This window comes from Euleptes europaea, chromosome 6 (assembly GCF_029931775.1).
Source record: "Euleptes europaea isolate rEulEur1 chromosome 6, rEulEur1.hap1, whole genome shotgun sequence".
Classification (NCBI taxonomy): Eukaryota; Metazoa; Chordata; class Lepidosauria; order Squamata; family Sphaerodactylidae; genus Euleptes; species Euleptes europaea.
In genome coordinates this window covers 49561800-49567799 of record NC_079317.1, presented here as the reverse complement: position 1 = coordinate 49567799, position 6000 = coordinate 49561800, and the positions used below count along the sequence as shown (strand labels likewise).

The window sequence follows — 6000 nt, the reverse complement described above, 5'->3', positions numbered from 1 at the left end:
ATTTTGGGGTAACACCCCCAAAATTACCTGTCTGTGCAAGTGCAGATATTCAGAGAGGGAGGAAGCAAGCCATAGCAACCAACAATGCATGCTGACATGACCTCACAAGTAGCAGTTACAACATGGTGGTGGTGTGAAAAGTCAGGCCTGGTCTAGGCATGCAATAGAATGAGGTGGAAATCAAGGTGGTAAAGTGCTGAGCTTCTAAGGTGGACTATACCTCTCTGGACTGCAGGGGATGGATCACATCTCATTCTGTAAATTAAAGTGACTTGTTGGCGGGGGGGGGGGGGGAGGAAGTGGGAAATGAATATAGCATACGTTGGCTAGGATTGTACCTTGCTCCCTGATGTGCTAATTTTTAATTTACAGGAATTTTTATGTGGGGCAGTATCAAGCATGTGATTCCCCTTGCGCACACCACACACACACACACACACACTGTCTGATGTGATGCAGCCATTTTCTAGCCCCTCATTCTGCCACATATGTAGATAGGGTTGCCAGGCCCTTCTTCGCCACCGGCGGGAGGTTTTTGGGGCAGAGCCTGAGGAGGGCAGGGTTTGAGGAGGGGAGGGACTTCAATGCCATAGAGTCCAATTGCCAAAGTGGCCATTTTTCTCCAGGTGAACTGATCTCTATTGGCTGGAGATCAGTTGTAATAGCAGGAGATCTCCAGCTAGTACCAGGAGTCTGGCAACCCTATATGTAGACCAGGGCTCATTTAATGTCTTAGCCATAACTCTAGTAGGAACTGGGCACTCATCTCATGTCATTCTTTGGAAGTAGAATGTCTCCTAAGGAATTAAACGGAGATTATGGAAATCTTTCAGCATAGTCTAAATTCTTCCTTGCCACTCACTGGTTGCTGCCAAAAATGCAGGGCTTGGTGGTGCTTCATGTACCTCAGCCCAAAGACATTTTGGCCCTGAAAGGTAAAGTGTGATGTAGTGCCTTTTGTGTGTACATAGTACATATGCAGCCTCTGTATGTTGGGGTACCTTGTCCAGTAGACTGTTGGTCTGGTCAGTATAAGGCAGCTTCATGTGTACAGTGCAGTTTGGGGAGGGGCTGTGGCTCAGTGGTAGAGCATCTGTTTGTTATGCAGAAGGTCCCAGGTTCAATCCCCGGCATCTCCAGTTAAAGGGACTAGGCAAGTAGGTGTTGTGAGACCCTGGAGAGTCACTGCCGGTCTGAGTAGACGATACTGACTTGGCTGGACCAAGGGTCTGATTCAGTATAAGGCAGCTTCATATGTTCATGCGTTCAATAGCTGTGTGGCACCGCAAAGACAGGAAAGAGTACGTGCCAAACTCTGTGCAACAGATGGGTTTGTGGGCTTGCTTTCCCTGTCCAACTATACCACAAGACTACACTATCCATGCCCCATCTTGGCCACCCATGCCTTAAATGAGCAGGGGGCCTGTCTAGGACAGAATATAGCAGGTAAGGACCACACATCCACCAAGAGCTGGTAACTGCCTGAAAAGCAAATTCCAGGCTCAATATTCTTAGCACGGACTCTCCTCCATCTCCAGTGTTCAGAACTCTTTCCAAAACCCTTCCATGTAATTAGAATGCACGCTGAGGGTTATGGAATACTGAACAGTGGAGGGCCTTTGGGGACCAAAGCAGGCAATCGGCTCGAGCCCCCTAAGGCTGAGCTTTATTTACCCTCATTAGCCTGGCTTGAAAGGCAGCAAAGGATACAGGACGCTGTAAAATTATTTAGCTCTCATAGAAACTCAGCGGCAGGATTCATCTCACTGGTCCCTTGCAGTAATGTGACTTCCAAAGCGTAATTACAGTCTTGAGTAGAGAATAATTCATTTTCACTGTACCATAAATGTTCTGCCTTTACTTTTCATAGAACTGCTTCATTTATGTACCACACAAGGACTTACAGTCTCACTGTGTGCTTCCTAATTGTAAGCCCATCATATTCCCTAAAATTCAGCTTCTTTCTTAGCTGCAGAACAGCAACCAGCTCTTGAATGCTTTATTTTGTGGAGGCTACCATTTTACTACCGATTGCTCAGTCAATAAGTGTAATTTCCCCCTTGTGGTTTCATTTTTCCCTAGAAAATATCCACATTTTGTCATCTCATTTCCCATCCATATGTTTCAACCCAGCCTGAGCAGTTTATAATTGCTTCTGGAAGCAACAAAATACTTTCTCATATCCTCAAATCCCCCAGTGTCTCACATGGGAAAATGCAGTCAAAACTTTTTTTTTTTAATCTTGGGGACAGGGTATGGAGAAGGATATTTGCCTTGTCGTGCCTCCCCACCATGACCACTAGCCAAACTATTTTCCATTGGTTTATTCATGCTACAGTCCATGTAACTTCAAGGTTAAAAACATGAGCCAGGAAGTCCCTGGTTCAAGCCTGGCCCCAGGGTTGCATGTGGGCTTCCCTGATGGGCCTCCCCAAAAGATGAGAAAATGCAACCAAAGAATAATAACATAAGAAAGGCCCTGCTGGATCAGACCAAGGCTCCTCAAGTCCAGCAGTCTGTTAACACAGTAGCCAACCAGGTGCCTGTAGGAAGCCCACAAACAAGACGACTGCAGCAGCATTATCCTGCCTGTGTTCCACAGCACCTAATATAATAGGCAGGCTCCTCTGATACTGGCGAGACTAGTTATGCACCATGACTAGTATCCATTTTTACTAGTAGCCATGGATAGCCCTCTCCTCTATGAACATGACCACTCCCCTCTTAAAGCCTTACAAGATGGCAGCCGTCACCACATCCTAAGGCAGGGAGTTCCACAATTTAACTAATTGTGTGAAGAAATACTTCCTTTTATCTGTTTTGAATCTCTCACCCTTATGCTGCTTCAGCGGTGTAGTGGTTAAGAGCTGTGGTTTGGAGCAGTGGACTCTCATCTGGAGAACCGGGTTTGATTCCCCACTCGTCCACATGAGCGGCAGAGGCTAATCTGGAGAACTGGATTTGTTTCCCCACTCCTACACATGAAGCCAGCTGGGTGACCTTGAGCTAGTCACACTGTCTCAGCCCCACTTACCTCACAGGGTGTTTGTTGTGGGGAGGGGAAGGTGTAAGCTGGTTTGAGTCTCCCTTGAGTGGTAGAGAAAGCCGACATATAAAAACCAACTCTTCTTCTTCTTCTTCTTCTTCTTGGAATAAGGATATCCGATATAAAATTGCAAAAACAGTATATACATCAATATAACATTATATATACAAAAAGTAGCCAAGCAGTGATGTGTGGTTTAGCTTGGAAGAGAACTTACGAGATTTCTCCCCCCCCCCCCAAAAAAAGGCGTGACCTTGCCCTTTGGCGCTAAAAGGAGAGGCTCTGCCTGCTGTGGCAAGGAAAAGCTCTCAGTGATCCCCTGGGCTTGCAAGACTTTTAGCTGCCATGTACTTCGCAAGCACTGGTTTATGCACAAAGTTACTCAGCACATTGATTTTGTAAAGTGCCAAAAAGGCACATGAGTGAGTGCAGCACAAAGGGATGAGCTGCCCACTCCATGGGAGATTTGCAGTCCAATCTCCTGGTGTATTTTTAATGCTAGAAGGTCACTGTAGAGTCCCCAAATTGGATTGGGATGGTGCAAGGGGAAGGGTGTTAACTCTCTTCCCCACCATTTTGCTGACAGAAATCCCACGTGCACATAATATTAGCCCCAGTAGGTAGCAAGACAGGCATGCTGCAGGTGCCTACCTTCCCCACCCCACCCACCCCGCAAAATGGGGCTAGTAGCAGCTTGTGTGAATGTGAGCAGGTGAGTGTCTGAAAAGACCCATGACCGAGGGCTGCCATTTAGATGGAAACACAGGTCCACCTGGCTGCACCCTAGCAACCCTCACCAGTGAATAGGGTTGCCAGGTCTGGGTTGGGAAATACCTGGAGATTTTGGGAGTGGAGCCTGAGAAGGGCGGGGTTTGGGGAGGGGAGGGACTTCAGTGGGGTATAATGCGATAGAGACCACCTTCCAAAGCAGCCATTTTCTCCAGGTGAACCGATCTCTGTCGCCTGGAGATCAGCTGTAATAGCGGGGGATCTCCGATGGCTACCACCTGGAGGCTAGCAACCCTACCAGTGAATGAAAATGTACAGAAATGAAGGGGTTGCCTAAATAAGTGTGCCAACAGACTTAACTTAAATGAAAGGGCCACATTTTTGACCTGCTGATGAAGCCAGGTTTGGTTACCTGATAGGATCTACAAATGGTAGTGGGTGGATATAGCACACAGAGCAGCACAAACACATAAGAAGACAAGTTTCGCACTTGTGTGATTTGTTTGCTTTTGTATTGTACTTAACCCACACAGCTAATAGACTATTAGTGGGCCTATCTCCCATGCATATGTTTCATCCCCTAAGCAGGGATTTTAACAAAGCCCAATTATGGAAGAAAGCTGGAACAATCCCAGATCATTATACTATTGCAGTAGCCCAAGTCTGGCTGCGCTCCAGTTCTGTAGCGTGCGCAGCATAATTGTGAACCCAATCCTGCTGGGCCATAGTCCTGATGGAGCCAACCAATGAGTGCGCCGCCCCACCCAGAACACTGCTTTGCTCCACCTAAGAATCTTTTTACAAAACAGGCATTTAATTTGTGACTTGATCGCTTACATTTCAAAGCATAAAAGCTTGTTTTTAGACTGGGAACATTTCTGGCAGATTTTAAGTAGCAGCCAGTATGCCCTGAAGTGGAAATTCTCTGCTTCGCTAAACCACTCAGCTCTGCACATGTAAGATTTTTCATAAGAACAAAAGAAAGGCCCTGCTGCATCAGACCAAGGCCCATCAAGTCCAGCAGTCTGTTCACACAGCAGCCAACCAGGTGCCTCTAGGAAGCCCACAAACAAGACAATTGCAGCAGCACCACCCTGCCTGTGTTCCACAGCACCTAATATAATAGGCATGGTCCTCTGATCCTGGTGAGAATAGGTACGCATCATGACTAGAATCCATTTTTACTATTAGCCATGAATAGCCCTCTCCTTCAATAAGAGACTGGAATGATAGCTTCAACAGAACAGAAGTGTGGCTCATAGGAGGCCACTGGTGTTGAACATGGTATAGTTTGTAGCATCCATACTGATGATGAATATAGCAGAGTGCTTTTAGGGGGTAAGAGAGGAGGGCTTGAAGAAGGTCTTATCTGTTTAAGAAAGATGTTTGTAACAAGTAGGGTAAAGCAACTTTAAAATCTGAACTAGGGTCATGCAAAAATAAAATTCGGTAAATTTCAGGTTCAGGTTTATTGAGCCCGGTTTTTTCGGTAAACCCGGAATAAGCCAAATACCCATACTGGTAAAGGGGTATTTTGGCTTTATTTCCAGGTTTACTGGAAAAAAAACCTGAATCCATTATAGTCTGTGGGGATTTTTTTCAAAGCTCCTGTGGGGGCATTTTTGGTGGCAGAGTCACCAAATTTGCAGCGTAGCTGCAAGGAAATCTCTTCAGATGGACACCAAAGTTTGGTGAACATTAGGACAGGGGGTCCAATTTTATGGGCCCACAAAGGGGTCACCACTGTCCAGGCATTTGTGAGCCAAGCTGTCCATCATTTTTCAGGTTCAGAAATTCAGCATTGCCAAGGACTGGTGGAAAGTGTTGATAGGCATGTTGGTGCCTCATAGTCAGTGGGCTCCCTTCATATCTGGGGTGCATAGCGTGATGTCCGTGCAAATTTGCTACCAAACTGAGGAAAATGTCTTAAATGTAAGAACAATAAGGCACAGAAAAGCATTTCTTTTGGTGGCAAATCTGACTTCAAGAGAATGTCACGGTGGAGGGAAATGAAGCATCTGAGCAAAGGTGAATAGCCGAATCATCTATTCGGCTTTGGGCAGATTCCCAGGTTTGGGGATTCGGTCCACCCGAAACCCAAATATTGCCGAAACGGCTAATTTCGGGTTTATTTTAAGTTTGGGTGTATTGATATGCACAACCCTAATCTGGACTCAGAGTAACTGCTTGTTTTGTATAGTGTATAAGTTTCTATGTTAGCAATT

General features: G+C 46.0%; 1 non-coding gene across 1 annotated transcript; it reads left to right on the top strand.

The window, feature by feature from the left end:
- The first annotated feature begins 1067 nt into the window (after positions 1–1067).
- TRNAN-GUU (transfer RNA asparagine (anticodon GUU)) lies at positions 1068–1139 on the top strand. Its single transcript has one exon. It is a non-coding gene; the product is annotated as a tRNA-Asn (tRNA).
- The last annotated feature ends 4861 nt before the right edge of the window (positions 1140–6000 follow it).